Source organism: Pyrus communis, chromosome 4 (genome assembly GCF_963583255.1).
Source record: "Pyrus communis chromosome 4, drPyrComm1.1, whole genome shotgun sequence".
Classification (NCBI taxonomy): domain Eukaryota; kingdom Viridiplantae; phylum Streptophyta; class Magnoliopsida; order Rosales; family Rosaceae; genus Pyrus; species Pyrus communis.
The window spans coordinates 29117452-29129685 of NC_084806.1; the positions used below are offsets into that span (position 1 = coordinate 29117452).

Below are 12234 nucleotides of genomic sequence, written 5' to 3' on the forward strand. Positions count from 1 at the left end.
GTAGCTGAGTATCATCAATGTCGTCAGAAGATTGAGACCAATTTTGCTCAAGTGGAGAATCCAGAGGATAGTACCATGCAAATTTCTGACTTTTAAAAGGTATCTGCTCCAACAAAAGATTAGATTTTTAGACATGGGCCCTTATGTTAGCCAGATTCCCCTTATTGGCCGAATTCTTTATGTTTTTATGGTTTAAGTTTTGAACAGTTTTCTTTATTTGGTGTTTGTTTTAAATTTTTGGATACTAATTGGTGGATATTATTTCTTGAGTGATTAATTGAATGAATGAGATTTGAATTCCTTATACACGTGACCAATTCAATTAATTTATTTCAACGCACTATAAAAAATAAAAAATAAAAATTGGCCCTTGGCGACGCATAAAGGCCGCTGTAATTGGTTATTCATGGTGCGAGTCCTCAAGCAGTAAAAGCCCTTATTGTAATATATGTTTTGTCAAATACGACATATTCTAGTATTCGTGAATAATTTAAGCAGAACACGCCCTAAATGCTCTTGAATGCGTGCATTGGGCGCCTTAATTGGTATTACATACGACGTTAATGAAGTGTTGTAATACTACGAAAATAAGTGCGGCATACCTGTGTACCGTAATACATATTTGATACGGCGTTTGTTGAGTATCGTAATATTGTGAAGGCAATTAGCATACGTCATACATCGTAAAAGAAGACTACCATAAACGATTACTGCTGATTTTGCATGTGGTAATTTACATTTATTTTCATTTTTATTTTAACAATTCATTTTAGACAAATCTCACTTCATAACATCTAAATTAAAATTGTAAGAAATACAATAGAAAGATAACAATAATCATCACAAACACATTAAACTCCAAATACTTAGAGTAATTAGTAAAAATTATCAATTACCGTATATTGGGGGCTTGAGAGTTTGACCGTTTGGGTTTGTGGATCAATTTCTAAGGGGGCGATTCCTTTGTCTTGGAGCCTCGTATTTATAGGCTCTCCAAGTCATGGTTGAGGCTTGACTTGGTTTTGATTTTGGACTTCACTAATGAAAGAAAAAACCAAGACTTGATTTGGGGCTTGGTTACTGATTTGACTTCATCAAATAATGTTCGATTTAAATTAAATAAATCAATCACATTTCATCCTTAATTGGCCATTGTAACATCCCACATTGCCCAAGGGAGTGGATCTTGTAAGCCTTATATGTATATTCTCATCCCTATAGTACGAGGCCTTTTGGGAGCTCATTGGCTTCGGGTTCCATCAGAACTCCGAAGTTAAGCGAGTTCACGTGAGAGCAATCCCATGGTGGGTGACCCACTGGGAAGTTCTCGTGTGAGTTCTTAGAAAAAAAAACTGTGAAGGCGTGGTCGGGACCCAAAGCGGACAATTTCGTGCTGCGGTGGAGTCGAGCCCGGGATGTGGTGGGGGCGTGGGCCGGGATGTGACAACCATCCTTGATTTGGCGTTTTAAATCAATTAATTTGTTTGATTTAAGTTAAAATTAATCAAAGAATTAGTAAAGATAACTCCTTAATTAATTTCCGCCAAATGTTGACACGTGTCACTCTTGATGACTCATCCAGTTTTGATGAGTCACGTGTCATGTGTATGATTTGTGAGATACATGGTGCATGCCATGTAAGCCCTCACATGTCAAGATTTTAATATGTTCGTGAACATTTCACCGAAATTTCGATGTCTACATCCACCTTACTATTTGTTCTCTTTTCTTTCTCTTTCAATAAGTTGGCCATTTGTTTTATAGGTATCAAACTGCTCAATTAAAACTACTCCCATAAAACTCAAAAAATTTCAACCCATTTGGAGTTTGATTCCTACAAAATTTGAATCTAATTCGAATTTTCAAACGAATGTGAAAAGCTTAGGCCTTCTATAGTAATTTGAGTGAGTGAGATTACCTACATAAATGAATCAGACAGCTTGAGTTTAATACCTATACACTACTCCTACAATAATGTGAGTTCAACAGTTGGGAGAGTTATACTTTTTTACAGAATTAGATTATGCATAATTTTAATATTGGGGTGGTAATTATATTTTTATTGCTTTACTATGCATGACCATTGAATTTATTTTAATAAGATCTTTATTATGAGCCCAAAGTTGATTTTCTTTAAATATTTTATTTTGGTACTCGAAGGAAACCATAAGCATAAACCATATGAGCACACAATGACAAACTTAGAGGGTGTAGTCAACTTATGATTTAAAAAAAAAAAAAAAAAACAGAAAACTAATTAAAAGGGTTTGAAAACTTTGAGTTTTAACGATAAGGACAAACTAAAGGGTAAAGTGAATAGTACCATGATTGATTTTTTAGTGTAAAAATATGATTTTTCGTTAAAATAAACATTGCCGGGAACTTTTTGTTAAAGTTTCCTTAAAAAAAATTGCTTCATTGATCTCCAACGACTAATTAATCTTGACTATTTGACTTTAATAATTTATCACTTGACAATTTGAAAGAGTAAGCTGTTGAATTCTTGAAAAACATCGCAAAAAGCAGCAGGACTCAATTATTTTTATATTGTAATTTGACGTCTTCTCTTTTCTCTCTCTTTCACATGTTTCTCTTTAGTTTATAAGTATCACACTTGTAAGTTTAATATATTAAATCCATAGTATCACAAAATTTTTTAGCTCATTATAGGAGTTTGATTTCTGGGTGAAAGTAATATATTGATATCATACCGATTTTTTTCGACATACCGTAGAGGGGTCTTATGAGCACTTCAAAATGTTATCTTGCACTTATTCATGCACAATTTTAATAACGTTGGAACCATCTTCTTCTTTTTCTTGGTAAATAATGGTGATTGAGATTTGGAAGCCAACTTTATTATTCTTAGAAGTGAAGAAACTTCTGTTAGTGTGGGTCTTAAATCTTTTAATAAGTGGATTAGTAGTCATGCATGACGATGTCCTTTTAACGTTTGACTTGGTCGGCAGACTGCCATTAAGCTTATTAATTAATCGACTTCGTCACGTACCACTCCAAATTATTAGTCCTCTTTACTGGATAACAAGAAGAAGAAGAAGATGATGTTTGTTAGTCTACATACATTTGCCCATACCAAACGCATTGCCCAAAGTTAGTGGACCACAACCTTAATTCATACGATAGCTGACTAATTTATCTGTTTCAAGCCCATTATTTTGTACTCTGGGACCCTCGCAGAAAAGAAAAACCAAACTATAATACCAAAAAATAAAAAATATGAGCATTGTTTCAGCTAATTGATTACAGTAATCTATCTGCCAGTTCAACACAAGATTTTAAATAATATATAGAATATAGTAGTTTAAAATATTGCAAAACCTGTACTTGTCCATCGATTTTAGTTATTAGAAAAGACAACAAAAAAAAAAAAAAAAAACCATTCTAGTATTGTGGTCCTAATCATACTTTGTTTGATTTGAAATGAGGAAACTATGTTCTTCTTGGAAACATAAAATTGGTAAAAATCCTGTTTTATTTTGTATATTTATAGGGTTTATCAACACATCAACATCGTTTGTTGCAATAAGACTTATTAATGAAATATTCTGGAGAAGGGACCAACTTTAACAGGTAATAATTAATTAATTAATTTATTAAAGAATTAATAATTAATAATTTGGCTGTTAAATGATGACATGGTGAAAGAGTGGGTCCCGCTCCTACCACGTCATCATTTAACCGACAAATTGACAGAAAGCTTAACAGAGGTATAATATTGTAACAAATTCATAAGTTGAGGCATGTCATTGCAATGTATTAAACATGAGGTATGAAATTGTGGTTCAACCCATAGTTGAGGTAGTTATGTGTATTTTACCCAAAAATCATTAATCCCTAACCCGACCTAAATCCTAATTGACATGGTGCCACTGCATCACAAGGAACAATTGTGAGGAATAGCCATTCTAGAACAATCATTTGGGTTGGTTCAAGGCCTATCAATCAAGTAAGCTTGGAACTTTTTTTATTCATCCTATCGGCTCGGCTAATCCCAAATATATATTATATCTTCCAGATTTAGGAATATAAATTCGGATAATAAGCTAGACTTGATATTTTGAAAAGAATAGACTCGGAATGCAAGAAAAGTAACTACTTCATGGGGCAAAGTCCGCTATTGTCCCTTCACTTAGGGTTGTGAATCAGGGCCTAGCTATTAAGAGATAGGTGTAACTAGTGCTGCTGTCATCAGTCTAACTAGTAACAAATCAATGAGAAAAGTGAAGGTAAAGCCCACCTCAATCCCTTTCTGCCCTTGCAAGGGTGGAACGACAGAAGGTTTGAAAATTTAAGAGAAGGTCTCAGCGAGACGAGCGTCTTTATTGTTCATATAGGAGCTATAGTCATTTCATTCCTATTCGTTGTTACGATGTTCCATATTCAAATAGCGAAGATTTACGAAGAAATATTGTGCTATTTACCTGTGAGTGGTATAATTGGACTGATCCTTAGGTGGGAAATGTTCTTTAGTTTAGATAATGAAACCATTCATTTTGGTAAAACGCTATAAAGAATCTTTATTTTGTTTTTCCTTTTATTTCGAATCGATTATTGAGGAGCTACAGTAATTACAAGCTTAACTAGCACCGTACCTGTAGTATTTATTCCATTGTTATAAGTTCATTTCATGTTGGACCAGACCATAATAGGGTTATATACATTCTAATTATGAGAATGGGTCATTCGAGCGTATCTAAATAGGTACTATGTTTACATCTGGATCCCTACGTCGTTACATTCCATTTAGGATTATGAATAGGCGTAATTGGACCTGCTTTTTACATATCTCTCGTTATTTGGTGGGAAATGTTCTTCATTTGAGATAATGAAACCATTCGCTTTGGTAGAACGCTATAATGAATCTTTATTTATTTTTTCCTTTTATATCGAAACGACTATTGAGGAGCTACAGTAATTACAAGCTTAGCTAGCGTCATACATGTAATGTCGATTCCATGGTTATAAGTTCATTCCATACCGAACCAGATCGAAATAGGGTTAGATACATTCTAATTATGAGAAGGGGTCATTCGAGCATATCTAAATAGGTACTATGATTACATCTGGATCCCTACATCGTTACATTCCATTTAGGATTATGAATAAAAGTAATTAGACCTACTTTTTACATATCTCTCGTTATTTGGGATGAGACCATATTCACCTCACCTCTTTGGGCTTCTATTGAATTGAGAAATCAGTTTGATTGTCCATCTTTTTTATATAATAATATATATTTTTGATACAATATATAAGGCATTCTCTTCAAATTGAAGCAAGGATGTCTGACTCGAGCTTGTATGACATGACTGACCAATAAAAATACTCTAACACTCCACGTTTGTCATATATTCCATATAGCCTCGAATCACATTCTTGCTAGGTCTAATTACAATGAAATAGCTTCACTAACTTGAACAACCTGAACTTTTCCTCCTAAGGGGCATGCCCGACCTAAGCTACTAGGCTTAGATTCACTCTTCGCCTTTGCAACTTTTCCTGAAGAAGCAATTGTGGCATCTTTACCAGCTAGTAAGCTAGCCAGATAAAAGAGATCTATATCTTTCTATCGATAGATAGATAGATGTATTGAGAAATGATCTGGTTTCAAGATCTATGAACAAGAGATCCCTAAATATCTATTTGGAAAAAGAGATGAATAGATAGGGCGAAGCCAACTGAAGGAAGGAGCTAAGATTCACTTGCAATATTTCTAAAGCAACAAGCGAGAAACTTGACTTTGAGAAAGAAACGCCTTCTATTATAATGTAAAGGGGTATTAGCCTATCTATAGTAAGGGGCTTTTTCTTGCTTGTTAGCCCCCTACAATAATAAAATTAAAGTTTCTCCCTTCTCTTTAAAGTAAGCAAGTAAACTTTAATTTGAAAACCTTACTTCTAATGCGCTCAAGCATTTGAGCTTCCCTTATATTATAGAAAGGTTTGTTTTGTAGAAAGAGACTTCTAAAAATATCGCATAAAATAAATAAAATAAGTAGGGGCTTCAAAGCTTGTTGTAGTTTAGGGGTGCACAGGTTTGGAACCCTATACAGGGCACGCTGTGGCTATCTCTGAAAGGGCCTCGCTTCTTCAAGTTACGCTTGTTGCTTTTCATTTTGTAAGGAGTAGGTGCTTGTTGCTCATTAAAGTCGTAGCTTGTCATCTACGAAACGAGCCTTCACTACCCGCTCGGCCCCTGTCTGTAGTCTTAAGTAAAGTTAAGTAAAATCAATGAAGTGAACTGTCACATCCCAGCCCCCGGCTCCACCACATCCTGAGCCCTGCCTCCGCCGTTGCACGATATTGTCCGCATTGGGCCCCGACCACGCCCTCACGATTTTGTTTCTGGGAACTCACACGAGAACTTCCCAGTGGGTCACCCATCGAGGGATTGCTCTTGTGCGAACTCGCTTAACTTCGGAGTTCCTACGGAACCCGAAGCTAGTGAGCTCCCAAAAAGCCTCGTGCTAGGTAAAGATGAGAATATACATATAAGGCTTAGAGGATCCACTCCCCTGGACGATGTGGGATGTCACAATCCACCCCCCTTAAGGGCCCGACGTCCTCGTCGGCACACTTTCGAGCAGGGATTAGCTTTGATACCAAATTGGCACATCCCGGCCCTGGGCTCCACCATATCCTGAGCCCCGCCTCCGCCATAGCACGATATTGTCCTCTTTGGGCCCCGACCATGCCCTCACGGTTTTTTTTTCTGGGAACTCACACAAGAACTTCCTAGTGGGTCACCCATCTTGGGATTGCTCTCGCAAACTCGCTAAACTTCGGAGTTCCTATGGAACCTGAAGCTAGTGAGCTCCTAAAAGGCCTCGTGCTAGGTAGAGATGAGAATATACATATAAGGCTTAAAGGATCCACTCCCCTGGGCGATGTGAGATGTCACATGAACAGTCCAACCTCTTTGTTCGAAGCTTTGCGAGGAAACTTCTACTTGTTGAAGCTTTGCTTCTCTTAATTCCAAAACACAACAATAGACTTGCAACTATAGTATAGGAAAAACTTATATTTGATGACAATCATACGGGGGAAAGGATCTGATCGTAGATAGAGACCTAAACATGTGTGGGGTCTAAACTGCATCATAGTAAGAGGGCATAAAGGTAATTAAGGTACAACCAATGCCATTTCTTCAAGTTTTGGAGTTCCATTGCATTAATGAATATGGCTGGAAAGGCCTACACCTACTACCCTTCATCAAACCTTCATGTTTCCCTTTTATGTCGATGTCGTAAACTGATGCCCCGGATTGCCCTATCTAGTAAGGGCTTTCCTCCAACATAAGGAGATAAAATCATTTATGGTAGTCTGGTAGAGATCTATTTTCGATCCCCATATTGGATCAGAGGAAAACGCCTACAAAAAGATTGTTTGGATTTAAGAAAGATTTACTAGTATTTCTGGCAATTGCAATGGCTTCTTTATCTTTATGTTAAAAAAAAAAGTGGAAAAAGAGAAGAAATAGATTTTTTAGATACAACAAGGACAAATCTTATATATATAATTTTTGTTTTTCAAGACTTACTTGGATCATAACACAGATATCTATTTAGTAAAATATAGTATAATATGCAGCTTCCTTAAGGCATAAGCTCTTATGTATGAGCACTTTTTCACTCTTTCGTATACTAGGGGATTTCACTTGGAACAGAACATGTTCCATACTAATGGATTTAGGTCCATGACATCATTTATGAGGAGCCGAACAACAAGCCTCCTCCTCAATCCGATGCGGCAAGAACTACTTTTTCAATTGTTATTTTTTGGGGGTTAGGAGGGACAAAAGAGGGATGCTCTCTATCAGTCAAAAGGCGTACACGATGCTCCTTTGATTCTGTTAAGCTCGAGTCCTATTTTCATTTATATTGAAAAAATCCACACCAGTAGATGATGGTTTATGAACTCTAATAAAAAAATACAAAAACCTGAATCTCTTAATTTCTCAAAAAGCTACACGTCCAAACTCAAATATATATACATATTTGTGCACATTTCTATTCCAATTGTTCATGCGTGTATATTACATTGGTATCTCGGGGTTTCCTTTGGGATTTCCTTGTGTGTTCGACGAGCGTAGGCACCTGCGAGCGCAAAGTTGGAAAATGTTACAACAGTGAGTATGCAGAAATAATCAACAATGACAGCCAGATCATTGCATTCTCTATAAAACATTAGCATTTACAGAACTAAAACGGCCAAGGAAAGAGCAAACAAGGAAAATGAAAAGACCATGAACTGTCATGATAAATATTTCTGATACATTGAATCACAGATCAGCACGAATCATCAACATCAAACTTGCATTTCAGAAATTCAAAAGCACAATTCGCTAGACAACAGTAAATTAATGCAATTAAATGACCAGGGGAATATGAACTTTACAGATTCATTCATTGGCAAACACTATTGAACAATCTACTTTCATTTCATTCAAGAATCAAGACTTCAGAGACAATGTTTTAAAGGTACGGTATACATGTTGTAAATAAACATAATGTATGAAGGGAAAGATTGCGTTCTACTTTTTTTATTTTTTTATACCCAGAAATTCCCAAACAAACTTTGCAAACTCGGATACGAAGCTGGGGACCCTCACGGGACCCAACAATCTCTAGAGACAGCAACTTCTAGCAAATAGCTGGATGAATATCTTGAAGAATCAAGCCCAAGAAAATGTGGGAGAAAGCCACACCTAATCATATACTAAACCAACTGACACACTAACCATTGCTTGGAACAGAGTTCATTCACATATCTATGAGTGATAAAATATCCAAGGTCATGACAAAACATATGAAGGCCAAGCTCCCTTATGAGCTCCACATCTTTTTTTCACACATATCCATGCATGGACACAAATGTGTGGGTGTGTGCACACGAGTGTGTAATGAAATTTATTCAAGAAAACGATCGGATCAATATGACTATAAAGATGGAAAATAAAATGTTGATATGACACTTCCATGCTTTTAGTTTTGACAAAATGGCATAATAGAACCCAGTGATAGAAATAGAATTCAAATGACTTAGAGTACTTGAAATATCCTCCGAACGGGGGACCCGACAAGCTACAGTAACCAACGCTAGATAAAGGGCAAACACAATAGTAGGATATCCATTTATGCTACTCACTAACCTATGATAATGGTTTACGCAACTTAAGTTGACAAGCCAAGTAAATCATCAACCACAATGTGTAAAACAGAAAGATGAACTTGAGGAGTACCTCTTGCTTCTATTTTACTTTTAAATGTTTATGCAATCAAAACATATACGAACTTTATGCTTTAGAAAAATTTATGCAATCAATGTAAGAAACCGTCCTAGTGACAGCATATATGCTTTCTCAAACAGCGTAATAAAATATTGTTTCGCAAATTATTGGAAACCATGACCATATGACCCAAATTCCTTCCAAAAAGTGATTTTGTGCCTTACATCAATCAGGCTGTTTCAGCAAGTTGATCCCAAGAACTTCTAAGTAGAAGTTGAACTCATTCTGCAATCAGAATTCTGAGAGAAAATATCCCTGTTTTGCTGTGAAGGTGATGCCAAAAAGGGAATATGGACCCCAGCTCTATGAGGGTCAGGTTTGTCGCTCTGGGACGCCAAGTACTCAAGTGCTACAACAATATCACTAATAAGAGGACGGAAAGTTGGTTGCTCTAGTAGACACATGGCAGTAATGGCAACTGCATGATGCAAACAACGAACTGGGAAATGTCCTTGCAACAGAGGATCAACTAATCGGACAAACTTCCTCCGATCCTTCAAAAATCGACAAGACTGCATTTACAAAAACAAAGGTGTTCAATAAGTTTGAAAAAAATAAAAATAAATTATTTGCAATAGAAGCTAGCAGTAATTCAACAACGGTAAATGAGATTGAAAATCTGATAGTCCAGAATATGAAAGAAAACTGAGAAATAGAAAGAGTTAACTCACACAAGATACTAAGTTCTGTTCTCCTGGCCTCTTAGAGCAGTCAATTGCCTTCTTCCCTGTAATCAGCTCCAAAATAACCACACCAAGGCTATAAATATCTGATTTCAGAGTCAACTTGCCGCTCATGGCCTATTCTGGCGCACAGTACCTATACGTTCCCATCACTCTTGTTGAGACATGAGTTTTGTCACCCACAGGTGCAAGTTTAGCAAGCCCAAAATCTGAAAGCTTTGGATTGAATTCATCGTCCAGCAGTATATTTGCTGATTTCAAGTCACGGTAGATAACTGGCGGGTTAGCTTTCCAGTGGAGGTATTCAAGGCCCCGTGCTGCACCAACAGCTATCTTAATTTTTGTGTCCCAACTCAGCGTCTCTCGACCAGGACTAAGATCTGAAAAATAAAATACAACATTTGTTAGGTCAAATACAATGGAGTACAATAATAAAGAAAAGAGGCTTCTAAAGAAAGATTATATGTTTTGTTTAGATGTTATCCCTTGTTTCCTTACGCCATCCACAGTAGAAGGACAGCTATAACTGAAGTTGAAGTTTAAGTGAAACCCAATATACCAAAAATATAATTATAGCGACAGAAATGATAATCGAAAATTCAGCTTTCTATACGATTCCTGCCAATGTGATAAATATAAAGTATCAAGCTATCATTAAACACAAGGGACAATACAATAGGAAAATAAATCAATTCAGCTTTCTATACTATTCCTGCCAATCGTGTACTGTTTAAGTATCAAGATGCTTACCAAAAAGATGATCTTCCAAGCTCATAGACTAAGAGCCTCTGATCTCCGTCAGTACAGTAGCCAATCAAGGTGACGTGATTTGTATGGTGTAGCAGGCTTAACATGAGAACCTCCACGATGAATTCTTGGAACCCTTGAAGACCGTCATGATTAAGTTGTTTAATTGCGACAACCTGGTCATAGAAATCAAAAGCCGCAACACATTAACATCATATTCAACCTTGTCTATAAAACGATATTTGGATTACATCCGGTGGATCAAGTTTCATCCATCTAAAGCAAGGTTATAAAAGGCGCTAGGCGCTAGTCGGGCAGCGGGCAAGGCGTAGTGCCTGCATTTTTATAATTTTAATTAAATTAAAATATAACATATAAACAAATGTCTACTTATACTGAAGGAAAATACATAATTGTATTGGAATACATAAATTGCAAGAGAAAATGGCATATAAATTATAAAGTACTAGAACATATTGAAAACATGAGGAACAAGCAACAATGAGTATTCATCCAAAATTCCAAATATTCAACAAGTCTCATACAATTTATTGAAAAATAAAATGCAAAATGGAAGTTATTTATTTTCTGTCTAAGTGAGTTTCGCGAGCGCCTAGGCAAGTCTAGGCAGGTATAGTCGCCCTTTCAGGGTTTATGGAAAGATATTAATTCTGATTTAAACGATCAATTCTGCTTTCATTAATAACCAGAAACATATATATATCGCGTCGGACATTACCTTCCTAACTTACATTTCCATACAAAGATTAACGGAATAACGGTAGTATGAATATTGGAAAAGCCCTGCAACACTTACCTGGCCTGCATCAAGCCGGCCTTTGTAAACCCTTCCAAAACCTCCTTCCCCAATCAAATTCACTTCCCTAAAGCCTTTGCTGGCTGCTGCAAGTTCACGAAATGTGAAACTTCGTGCCGCATTTCTGCCTTTTCCCCTCCCACACTCTGCACATACATAACACAAAAAAGCTCAACCCAATTTCGCTACTGCGAAAAAAAACGAAGTTCAAAATTCCAGATAGTGTGTTAAACAGCTGAATCTCAAACTTCAGAAAAAAGGGTGTCACAACAGAACCAAACACGTAATTTAAATTCACCAAAATTCTTAACTTTCAGAAATCGGGAATTCCTTTGCCTCTCCGGTGAGATTCTTACCGGAGGATCGAGTGCCGTTATCGATTTCGACCTTGCTGACACCTTTCCGGTGAGGACTGAAGCAACTAAAGCAACTAAAGCAACTCATCCCTTAAGCTTCCATCTGTAATACAAAAAGAAGAAAAATGAAAAACCCTAACCTAACCCTAGTCTACAACCAGATAATCTTGTTTTTGTCCTCTCTCTCTGTCTCCTCCGTAGCCGGAGAGATTCATTTGCGGTGGCCTGGCCATAAGGATTTTTAGCTTCCAACTTTTTTATATATTTATGGTCTCTCTCTCTCTCTCTCTCTCCCCCCCCCCCTCTCTCTCCATCCTTATCA

At 36.7% G+C, this 12234-nt stretch overlaps 1 pseudogene; it reads right to left on the reverse strand.

Moving 5' to 3' along the window:
- Positions 1 to 7882: 7882 nt before the first annotated feature.
- LOC137732957 (probable serine/threonine-protein kinase PBL21) lies at positions 7883 to 12000 on the reverse strand (annotated as a pseudogene).
- Between the last annotated feature and the right edge of the window lie 234 nt (positions 12001 to 12234).